The 12,092-nt window shown below is 38.8% G+C and overlaps 1 protein-coding gene across 3 annotated transcripts in view; it reads right to left on the bottom strand.

Moving 5' to 3' along the window:
* SOX5 (SRY-box transcription factor 5) overlaps positions 1-12,092 on the bottom strand; it is a 972,837-nt gene that overhangs the window by 563,245 nt on the left and 397,500 nt on the right. The gene's annotated exons all lie outside the window — the stretch shown is intronic.

The following is a 12,092-nucleotide window of genomic DNA, read 5'->3' as shown; positions in this document are numbered from 1 at the left end:
ATTATTAATAACATATAGAAGTATATTTTCAATTAATCCTCAGGTGGATGGGTTTCTAAAATAAGATTACTAAAGTCATTCTATTAGTCATTTAGTAAGTATTTCCTAAACAAAACTTCTGTGCCAACCACTGTGCTAAATATTAACAGTACACTGTGAAGAAACAGGCTTGACCTTTACTCTTCTCTCATGAAGCTGATGATCTGGTGGGGGAGATAGGCAATAAACAAGTAAGCACAATGGCACAAAATTCTCTAATTGTTGGCACCTAAAGACAACAAACATCATAAAAAGCTTGAAGAAAACAGGGGCAGGATATTATTATTTAGGATAATGAACTCTCTAAACTTGACATTATAGCAGAGGCCTGAAGGGTGAAACAACATTGTGGATAGGTGAGGGGGAAGGGCAGTTTTTACACAGCACAGACAGTGTGTGCAAAGGCCCTGATTGGGAGACAGCTATTGACATGTCCCCCAGATTGAATGGTAGTGTGATTTCAACTTCATAAATGAAAGGTTATAGGCTCAAGTTGAAATTATAATAGTAAGCAGAAGCCGCCTCCTGCAGGGCCTTATTGGCCAAGACAAAGAATTTGGATTTGATTCCAGTTACAATGAGAATCTACTGGAGGGCTTCAAATAGGGAAAGACATGATACAATTATACCATAATCTGATTTATTTTTGAAAGGGATCACCTGGGCTCTGTGGGAGTGGGGTGAGAGTGATCAGTTAGGAAACTTGCTAGAGACCAGAAGAAAACTGGTGGAATAGAAAGATGGCAATAGAGAAAAAAAATCAGAAGAGGAGAGCTTCAAGAGATAATTTTCAAATAGAAACAGTGGGACTGGATGATGGATTTAAACACAATTATGCATATTTACAAGAACATCTGACTCCTATTAATCTATACAAACATCCAATCATGACTTAACTTCAAATTGTGATTATAATGGGTATAATCAGTTGGATGGATGATATGAATTTAAAGCAAAGAATAAGTTAGACAAAATATTGAAAATATATCCACAATGAAGGTGCCTTTAAAGAAATGTGAAACACCTTTTCAGTTGAATAAGCCCTTTCTAATCACTAGCAACATAGTAAGAGCTTTAGTCTGTGTCTGTTCAAAACAAGTTCAGTACAATAGAACATCATTTTTGTCATGACTAGTGTACCTTTTACTAATCTTTTAAGAGGGATTTTGTGGACTGTGCTAGCTATACCTTTCATTGGCCCAGCATGGTTTTTATTCCTTATTTCACAAAAACATCTTCATCTCCTTCATGGTATTCCTTTCCAATACTTGTGTTCTGGGTATGTGCATGGCCCATGCTTGGCTCTATACCTAATCTAACCACAGAAAAAATCTACAAGAATGGGTCCATATCCAAATCAGGCCTTCCCAGCACTTTTTTGAATTGCACATAGAGGGTGCCTCTTGCTTCCTGATGGAGAACTAGAACTGTCAGTACAGAAGAAGCTGGAGTTTAGCCTGAGCCCACATAACAGGTCAGAGCAGTATCAACTAGAAGTTAATAGAGAAGAAGTGGACTCAGAGGTTCTAAAACCAAACTAGTTTATGTTAGTCTGAGTTGAGTTTATTTCTCTACAACTGCAAAAGCCCTAACTTTTATTAAAAATAGATAAATTTAATAAAGAAAACCCAAGAGATATTGGGTGGAACCTTTTAAAGTTTAAAGTCAAAGGTTGAAAAGCCAACCTTAGCTTCGGGTTTTGTTGATCTGTTTTAGAGCAGAATTCTAAAATGCCCATGGTAAAAACAAATCTAACAAAATGTAGTGTGTGTGTGTGTGTGTGTGTGTGTGTGTGTTTAAGATTGCATATGTATAGCATATATCCGATACTCAAGAAACAGTTAACAGTGTTTGCCTCTGGGAGAGGCAAGAAAATAAAGGGATAGGAGTGGGAGAGAGAACTAAGGGGTATGTTCAAAATATAACCAAGGAGCAGGGAAGGCAGATCTGAAATAGCATATTTGAAAGCAATGGTGTGAAAAAATATAGCTGGTACATTAAGACGCTTCAATAAAATGATTATACTAGGCTATTACTGAAGAAAACTATGAGTTGAGGGTGAATAATGTGTGTGGTCCACTATGTCTTTTGAAAGTCTATTTAGCTACAGCGAGTAAAGTACATATTGAGAGAGAACATGCAAGGCTAAGAAAAATCTGCTTATCTGAATAAGAGAGAGGGCAGATGGTTAAAAATAATTATGTTCTACACGGATCTCATATAAGTCTGGATCCATGCTGATCTGCTGGACTTTGGAATTTTCCACTTATTCATATATGGATATTTTGTTTCAATTAATGAAATTTAATTAAGTATGATCTGTTGGGAAGAACAGCAAAGAAAGAGAAGTGCATGTTTTCCTAGACTAATGACTATGGAGATGGGGGTGACAAAGATAAGAAAAAGAGAGTGAGCCAGGCATAATTCCTGGGTCCTGAGGAGAGCAGAAATGAGGTAGGGGCTAAAATTATCTTAGAAATTTACAAGGCTGAACAGTGCCATCTCTTCCTCCCCCTTTTCTGGCCCCTTCCATTTAGATATTCCTCTTCTTTCTCTGCACATTTTACATGGGCAAACTTGCTCAATTTCTGGCATTTTTCAATTAGCATCTATGCCTCAATACTACCGTGTGTGTGTGTGTAACATATAAAATATACAATATAGCCTGGCCAGTGTGGCTCAGTGGTTGAGCATCGAGCTATGAACCAGGAGGTCATGGTTTGATTCCAGGTCAGGGAACATGCAAGAGTCAGCCAATCAATGATTCTCTATCATCATTGATGCTTCTATCTCTCTCTCTTTCCCTTCCTCTCTGAAATCATTTAAAATATTTTAAATATATAATATAAAGCATATATTCAAAACTAATTTCTACCCCAAATGCTAGCTCCATATTTTACCAAGAGTTCTCTCTCTAGGTGACAAGCCACTAACATTTAACATATCTCCAAGTGACCCATTCTTATCCATTCCTCAAACATATACCTCCTTCTGATTGCCAGTTAAAGCATCACCATGCATCTAATAATCCAAAGTAGAAATTTCTGAATTGCCTTAAAAAATTCATCATTCAAGATCCAATTCCTCTGAAAACTTCCATCAACCTCCTCATAGTTAATAGCATTTATAACAGTGTACTGCATGGGTTTTGTTTGTTTGTTTGTTTGTTTTTGCATTACATTCTTTGTCATTAGACTGGAAGTTTCAAGAGGGTAATATATATATAATGCATTTTTCAAAACCCAGAATCTAGTACTGTATTTATCATATAAGTAAAATCTCAATTGTTGCTCATTAACATTTACTTACCTAAACCACTTGATGCCAGTTCACAAAGTAAGAGTAATCCATTTTATACTGAAATGTATTACAAAACTAACATTTTCAATATGCAGCATTAACTTTACATAGATTTATAATCTCACTGTAAGAATATGAAGATGAAATTGTACAACAGAAGTAAATATCAGGTGGATGATTTTAGATTTGCAGCTGCTACTATTTATTCTTGAAGAATTATGAACTCTGTGAGCAATGGTGTACAGTGTAAATTCATGTGACTGCCATGTGTTGGATATGTGAGAAAAAGAGAGGGAGAGAAGCGATATGCATCTGTGTTATTATAACTGTGTCTGTGTTTAAAACAAGTCGTTTACAGACTTCACAGGATCATTGGGTGCGAATCCACTACTACCACGTTTTGTCTACACTGAACTGGATTCGCAGCATTTTTGCTTTATTTTCCCCCCCTCATGTCAGAGACTAATTCAGAGGCACTCAACTCCTAAAGGACTCAGGGAACATGACCACACATTTTGGTTAATAATTTAAGGGAGATTGTTTGCTCTACCACACTGTTAAGTTCCCATTCCTGGCTCTTTTCAACACCCAATGCTAAGCAAAGAGTTAAAGAAAAAGTTCAGTTCAGCTGCATTCATGTACTGGTCACACATGAAGTAAAGTATTCTGCTATGGACCAGAATACAGAGATGATAAATATAGACAATATCCATTCTCAAGTAGTCTTCAATGAGGAAAAGTTAAAAGTCCAGAATAAAATTTTTAAATCTTATCATGTGTAGCCAGTGCGCAATCCAGTAAGTAAATTCTTGAGCTACGGAGCCAAGTTTTCCAACAGGAAGACTGATTTTTAAAAGGTTTAATGTATTTTACAAAAACAAAGCTTTTCTGCCCAGCCATGTGGCTCAGTGGTTGAGCATGGACCTATGAACCAGGAGATTAGGGTTCAATTCCTGGCATATGCCTGGGTTGCAGGGGCAATCCCCCAAGGGGGGCGTGCAGGAGGCAGCTGATCAATGATTTTCACTCATCATTGATGTTTCTTTCTCTCTCTCTCCCTCTCCCTTCCTTTCTGAAATCAATAAAAATATATGTATAAAAACAACAACAAAAAACCACAAAGTTTTTCGTACTAATGATTTTGATAATTATATGTAGGATTAAAACAATTTTTTTGTCTTTCATGTCCTGTTCTGGGAGTAGTGCCATCCATCCATGCTCATGTGAAATGGAAAGCAAGGAAAAGATAAGGAGGGGGCATAAAGAGAAGCCATTCAACAGAAAACTGCATCAGAAATATCTATGGCTTGAGCTGGGATGTTAAGAACCAGTCCTAAAAAGCCAATTTTTTTTTATAAATTGTGAAATGATTACCACGACTGCTTTAGCTAACATCTATCACTACACATAGTTATATTTTTCCTTGTAATAAAAACTTTTAATATTTACATTCTTAGCAACTTTCAAATATAAAATATAGTATCATTAACTAGACTCAGTTATAAGAAAATGTTACATAATGACTTATTCTTAAAGAAAGCATTTTAAAATGCCTTGACACATAAAAATTTACTCTGTTTTAATTCTAGTTTTAAGCAAAACAAGCCAGTCAGAGAAAGACAAATATCACCTGAGCTCATTCACATGTAGAATCTAAAGAGCAAAATTAACTGATTAACAAAATAGACCCAGAAACATAGAAGCATGGAACACACTGTGGAATCTCAGAGGGAAGGCAGGGGTGGTTGGGTGGTTGGGAAGAGGTTAACCAAAAATTTATATGCATATATGCATAACCCATGGACACAGACAATAGTGTGGTGAAGGCCAGGGGCAGGAGGTGGGGGAGCATATGAGGTGGTGCTGGATAGAAAGGGTCAATGGGGAAAAGTAAACAAAATCAAACACGCAAAACCATCAATAATATAATCACAAAAAAATGATAGAAAAAAAAGTATAGAATTCCTAAACAAAATTTTAAATCCTGACATTCTTAAACTTACAATAAGATACTTTAAAGGTGAGGACAGGAAGAAAGAAAGGCTTTCAACCCAGTTCAGCCTGCACCTCGTCCTGCCTTTCCCTGGAACACATGTCAATGTCCAGAGAAGAGTGGCCACAGCACTGTGTGTCCACCACCTCAGGAGACCAGCCTCCCGGGCAGGTAACAAATGAAATCAGTCCGGCATTTTGATCCTGAAAGATAAGATGAGACACTATCCAATTCTATAGATTTTGATATTTCCCTAAATTTTCAATACGGCCATAAAAAATAGAAAATACTGGTTGGCATACTGGCTTCCTGTTCTGCTTTAATAAGAAGGACAATCCAATGTAGAAAGTTCCTGAGGAGATTCTGGGTCTTGCTACTGTGAGCAAGTAGATCACTCAGGATGTGTCACTCCCAGAGAACCCCATGCATCGCTTTAAAAAGTCACAAAGCCAAGTCCAGTGTGGTTTGCTGTCATCCAGGGTAACTGTTTTATGAACTAGGCTACAGGCCATGGCACCTTACCTAGAAGTCCCAATCATCTGGAGCATCCTCTACATTTAAGAAAGATAAGAATGGATGACAGTGGTGTGAAATCAGGGAGGGGTGAGGAACTGCCTTCCCCTTTTAAGAGCAGCATCAATTAAACCCAGGGGAGAGGGGTACAGTTTACTAGTTAATTAGTCCAGGGATGAAGTTCTTTCATGTGTAATTCAGAACAGGGACACCTGGTGTTCGGCTCTTCAAAGCACCAAGGGGGGTAGGGAAACCAAACAATGCAAGAGAGGTCACAACAGAAAGCAACAGCACAAGAACAAATCTGACCTTCACCCTGCTGTAAATAAAATGAGATTCCTGAGGGTCCCCACCCCCACTGGTCCAGGGAGAATAAACAGCTCCTGACCCACTTGGGGAGTTCTAAAAAGACATGGTGTTAACTAAATTGTTTTATAACCCAATTAAAAAGAAAACAGAGAGCCAGAGAAATGCAAATAGGGATAAAATGATTATAATCACCTTCTAGTCCGTAGCATACACAAAAATATTGACATGATCTCTCTCTCTGTTGTGTGACCAGGGCTGCCCAGGTAGCATTCAACAAAATTAGGAAGCGGGACTTCTGCTTTAGGACAAAATGCCTTGTTCTATTGAATCAAAAAGTGAGCAGTTTGCTAATGGAACACCTCACCTTGTGAATGCTAACATGGTGAGGTCATCTTTCTAAAAATTGTTGCTTCTAAACATTCTGGTTGTAGACAGGTTGATAAATGCAGGTGAAGAAACATTAATGTTTAAATTGAGCCAAATAATATATGATTTCAGCTGTGGTATCCATTTAAAGAAAAAATAATAAATTTTAAGGGGTTTTATTAGTGGGTTCATTCAGAAGGAATGAGGGAAAGAAACCCGGAATGGATGGAATCTGGTACCTTTTCAAACCCACCACCATGAGCAATTCTACAACAGAGAACACAGTGTCTAAAGATATCATGAAAAGTGTGCCATAAAGGGTTTTAACCTAATTTTAAAGATTGCAGGTTTAGAAGAAAATGGATTAACAATTTCTATCATTGATATACTTGTTTCTGCTCTAGGGGAAACCTTAAATAAAGGCAGTCACACACACCCTTTTCCATGTGTGTGGACGGGAGTGGGTAGATATGTATTTATTTATACCACACATACACAAACACACATAACAAAACCAGGCTTCTGATCCATTAGACCATCGGTTCTCAACCTGTGGGTCATGACCCCTTTGGGGGTCCAATGACCCTTTCACAGGGGTTGCCTAAGACCATCGGAAAACACATATAATTACATATTTTTTTGTGATTAATCACTATGCTTTAATTATGTTCAATTTGTAACAATGAAAATACATCCTGCATATCAGATATTTACATTACGATTCATAACAGTAGCAAAATTACAGTTATGAAGTAGCAGCGAAAATAATTTTATGGTTGGGGGTCATCACAACATGAGGAACTGTATTAAAGGGTCGCGGCATTAGGAAGGTTGAGAACCATTGCATTAGACTAAAGGCACTTGAGGGACAGGAATATGAACAAGAAAGTGAAGAAATTGTGAAAAGGTTCTTAGCACATCTCTATAGCTCTACAGCTATATTAAGAATAAACAATGAGTTGGAGAGTTGAATAAAAACAGAATTATCTGGTGGCACAAAGAAAAGAAAGTCACTCACAAGAAAAGCAAAAATAAGGGTAGACAATTGACTTGAGACTTCAATGTGCATGAATATTAATTTTGACACTACTTGAGCACAAGGAAAATAATAGTCTACTGATCACTCAAAAGTATTAGTATCAGGCTCTATCTATGTAAGTAATAATTCAGAAAAATAAAAGCATCTTTCCTCTGTATTTTTAAAAATTCATTCACTTACTTGTAAGAGTCAAAATCTGTCCTGGACAAAAAGAATGAACATCAGCTCAGATTAAAACAAAAGAGAGAGAGAGCAGCTCAGACTCAGAGGACAGACAGGAAAAGTCCAGTCATAAAACCAGGAAACAGTATTTCTTCCAAGGCCATGCAGCGGTTGCAAAATGCCTTAACTACCCCCATCATCATTACAGGATCACCCTAGACCCATTTTAATATTTTCATTTCTTATCAGGAACACTCAATTGCTGCTAAACCGGCCAGGTCTAAATCATAACAGCATCCTAGTCTTAGCTAACGCCTGCTTCAAATCCCAGCTCAGCAACAGCAACCACTCCGAAACGGGCCCCTCCTTCCCTTAGCTCTCCTCAGAATCCTTCAGTAGGAACCCAACCTCAAAAGCTGTTTCCTCTTAGCTCTTGTAAAGGGAACTCCTTGGTTCTTTGGAATTCCCTCCCTCACTACAAGTCTGATTTTGTCCAACTGCAGGCTTGTTCTCGGTGGTCTCTGATTCAGTTTTATGCATTCAGTAAGCAGATGTTGAGTATCTGGAATGCACTGGTACATGGGATGCACTGGTGTTCTGGGGAAGGTAAGAAAGTAAGTAGCATCCTTGCTTTCCTGAGGTTGTACTATCTTGGAGAGATAAGACAGATATTTAGTGTAAATAAATGCCACGTATCATAATTTCAACAGGACAGGTATAAACAGAGCGTTCTGAATGTTCAGAGGACAGAAGGATGGTTGTCAGGATGGATCTGGAGAGAAAGTAGCATATGGCCTGGGCCTTCAAAGAGATTTCATGAGACCTGTGGGCAGGCAGTCCATTTTCAAAAAATTAGAAAGCGGGTGCCCAAGTATAGAGATTGGGAAGAACAGAGTGTGTTCAGGGTATGGCAACCTACTTTGGTTGAAACACAAAGCATGCACTTGAAATTATTGGGAAGTCAGCCTGCAATTTGAGACTAAAGTGAGTAAATTTTATTTGGTAGATGACATGGAACCACTAAAGGTTTCTGAACAAAGAAACCTCCATCAGAGGTTTACTTTAGGATCATTTACCCTATAGTGTTATGAGAAACTGAAAGTGTTGAAGAAAAATGATTCATTCTCGACACTTGTTAAAACAGTAAGGTAGACTGTATCAATAGGAATAGGGACGCCAATGCTCCACTGGGGTTTTGCAGTCAGGGAGAGAGATTGGGCTGAACTCAGAATACAAAAAGGAAAAGTGGAAATTTAGAGCAAAGGAACAGAAAGGGGGTCCATGGATGGAAAATTTGTAAGAGGAAACATCAGGGTTCAGGAGAGATTTCTGGCTAAAAAACCTAACAGGATTCTTGTTGAAGGCAGGCCAGGGTGATAAGACATCACCTGGGGGAGGGGGAAGATGAAGAGCCGAGTCAGATATTGAGGGTGATTAGATATGGAGAAAGGTGGTTTTGGATAAACTGACTCAGCAAGATTCTTGCTAAAACTGGACGATGCAGAGGTGAACCCAGAAGCAAACAAGTCAGGGCCTTGTTAGAAGAGAGTTCAGCATAGCCTCAGTAAAAGCTCGGTCCAGGAGACACTGTCAGAAGATGGAAGGCTTTTAAAAATAGTCCCAATAGGAGTTAACCAGGGTTCTGTGTAGGATGGTGAGACAAGAATGGAAAGAAGCATCTAAGAGAGATGCCAAAAGCAAAGCATCAGACAGGGCTGACAGACAGGACATGTGAAGCAAGAGAGAGAGGAGTCAGGAAGGACGGCATGGAGCTTGGGTCACCCACCAGGAGACCTCTGGGACCCTGAAAGGAAGAAGGAAAGTCTGGAGGCAGGTAACAGTGGAGCAGAGTCCTGGGCTTACATTGCAACCCAGTCCAGCCCACAGCCTTCCAAATTCCCACGTGGCCTCTGTCTTATTTTAATAGCGACACTGGAAAGAAAGTGGGCACAGCTCTCAGCTAAAGGAAGTGAGCATCTTCTGGTGAAATCCGAGTGCAAGTGCCACCCTCAGTCATTGCTAGCTATGTGAACTTGGCAATTATTTTACTTCTCTAAGCCTCAAAGTCGTCTTCTGTGCAAAGGGGATTATAACACCTGTCTCATAGAGGTGCTGTGTTCAATGAAACGAGTGAGGGATGTGGAGTGCCTGGCCAGAGCTGCTGGTGTTTAGGTGGGATTCAGACCCCAAGGGAGCAGAGACTGAAAGGGAGAGCAGTTTTGATGACCAGAGGCTTTTTCTGTCCCTCTACAAGCATACCCAGAAAGTATGACTTGCCATACCTATTTAAAAAAATAAAAACATCAAACTCCCACTTGGGAAAAGACCCTTATTCCTACTTCTAAAGTTGTTTTCTGTTTGATTGGGGTTGTTTTTAAATGTGGGTGTTATCTGATGGGGGCCTAGACTAGATTGAAGGCCTTTCAATTGTTATCCTATCTGAAAAAATTATATTTTTTATATAAATTATGCTATAAAAATCCTTTCGCTCTGTTCTCACTCAAATCTTGTGCCATACTTTAAAAATCACTCACTCCAGAACAAGGCTAATAAAGGTCTGGAACTTTAAAGTACCTGGGCCTTATAAGAACAGATAAGAATGGAGTGCACTATTTACATTTCAAAGTGATCTCCCAGTGTCCAAAACCAGACCTTTAAATAAGTTTGCGATGGAAGATAAAGAACCTGGTAGCTGACAGAACCTGCAAGGAAGATGGGCGTGAAGCTGTGCCATTACCTGGTGAGAACAGGGCAGTACTCGAGCCTTAATGCACAGAAGGCATTGTGTTATTTTGGAGGCCACTGATGGGCAGAACTCTGCTTTACATCTCATTCTTAAATATAAACTTTAAGAAAAATCTTGCCATTTAAACACACACACACACACACACACACACACACACACACACGTCAGAGTAAGTTTCAGTGCACCAACTGAGAGAACAGAGGCATGCCCACTTGTTTATCCCTGTGTTCCGGAGCAGAAGTACCAAAGCAAAAAAAGGAAACGTGCTTGCTATTGACAATTGAAATTTTCTCATGTTCATCTGCTAACACTTTCTTACATTGTAGTTTGCATTTATTTTGCAAAGACTATATTGATCCTACACACAGAGATGACACCACTCCCCTCCAGGCTGGCCTGTCAATCAACATACCATCTCTTCCCATGCAACATGTTCCATATTTTCTTTGCTAACATAGCCAGTGGTGTTTTGGTTTAGTCGTGCGTTAAGTTAATCCTGCGTTTTCATGAAGACCTAAACATAAAATCTAAAGATTTAGGGGACAGTGGTCCTTTATCACAGTAGCATTTGTGTGTTTTCAGGGTGGGGGGTGGGGAAATATGTTAGTAGGGCAGCTAAGTAAACATGCATTTTCACTTCAAACATATTCAGTCTTAAAAATACAGGCCTAAAATTCTACGCTAGCGAAACAGCCTTGTGTTCTCAGTACCTGCAGGTGAGAGAGCAGATCATAATAGGTACACTTAAGAGACATAAAACTATGTCACATCGATTTCAACCATGCACATCTACAGGATAATCCTGATATTCTCCCCATTTTAAAAATTGCTGTAGCATGTTCCAGCTATTGCAACTGTGTGTGTCCCAGGCAACATAATAGATTATACCTCGATTCCTTAAAGAGCACCCTGATAATATGCAAGGCTAAAATGTCAGAAGCTATTAGAAACTCTCAGATGCACAATATATCTCCATCCCTGAGTTTTCCCCTTACACTGCGAAACACCAGACAACAGGCATGCAAACTGCTCAGCTGCAACTGTTCCAAGTCGAATAATTACAACTTGTCAGAAAGAATTAATTTTCCCATTTCTCATAAAGATGTGTAAAAATTACCATGTTATTATACACTGACACTCTCTGGAGGCAGACACAAAATTTAATTTTGAATTCTTTCCGCATATTAAATTAAATCCATAAATAAGAGTTTAGGCATTCACTCGGAAGCATATGTTCATTGGGAGCGAAAGCCAACACGAGCCCGGCTGTAATGGCTGTTGTAATGTTTTAATAGCTCGCTTCTTCTAAGCACCAATAAATTTACATGATCATAACAGTCGTGGGCATACAAGAAGCCCATTACTGTCTGGGCACAGGCAGCAGCGTTAACAGGATGGAAAAATGGAAAAAGGAAAAAAAAAACACTCTTAAATAAAATTAGGCAACTGCACTTGTCAGCTGCTCCATGATTGAATTTTTAATATTGTGGTCAATTGGTCAAAACAAATAATGGGATAAAATATTTTAATGTATTTAGAACCTGTTTCTGTGGTTAGCCCACAAAATAGCGTTTTGTTTGTTGTTTTTCCCCAAAACAGTCCTATCTTGTTGTTTTGAACAATTT

The sequence above is a fragment of the Myotis yumanensis genome, unplaced genomic scaffold, assembly GCF_028538775.1.
Source record: "Myotis yumanensis isolate MYYU_CA2020_CCGP unplaced genomic scaffold, mMyoYum1.0.hap1 SCAF_3, whole genome shotgun sequence".
Taxonomy (NCBI): Eukaryota; Metazoa; Chordata; class Mammalia; order Chiroptera; family Vespertilionidae; genus Myotis; species Myotis yumanensis.
The sequence above is the reverse complement of the archived record's forward strand: the minus strand, read 5'-3'. Positions and strand labels throughout refer to the sequence as shown.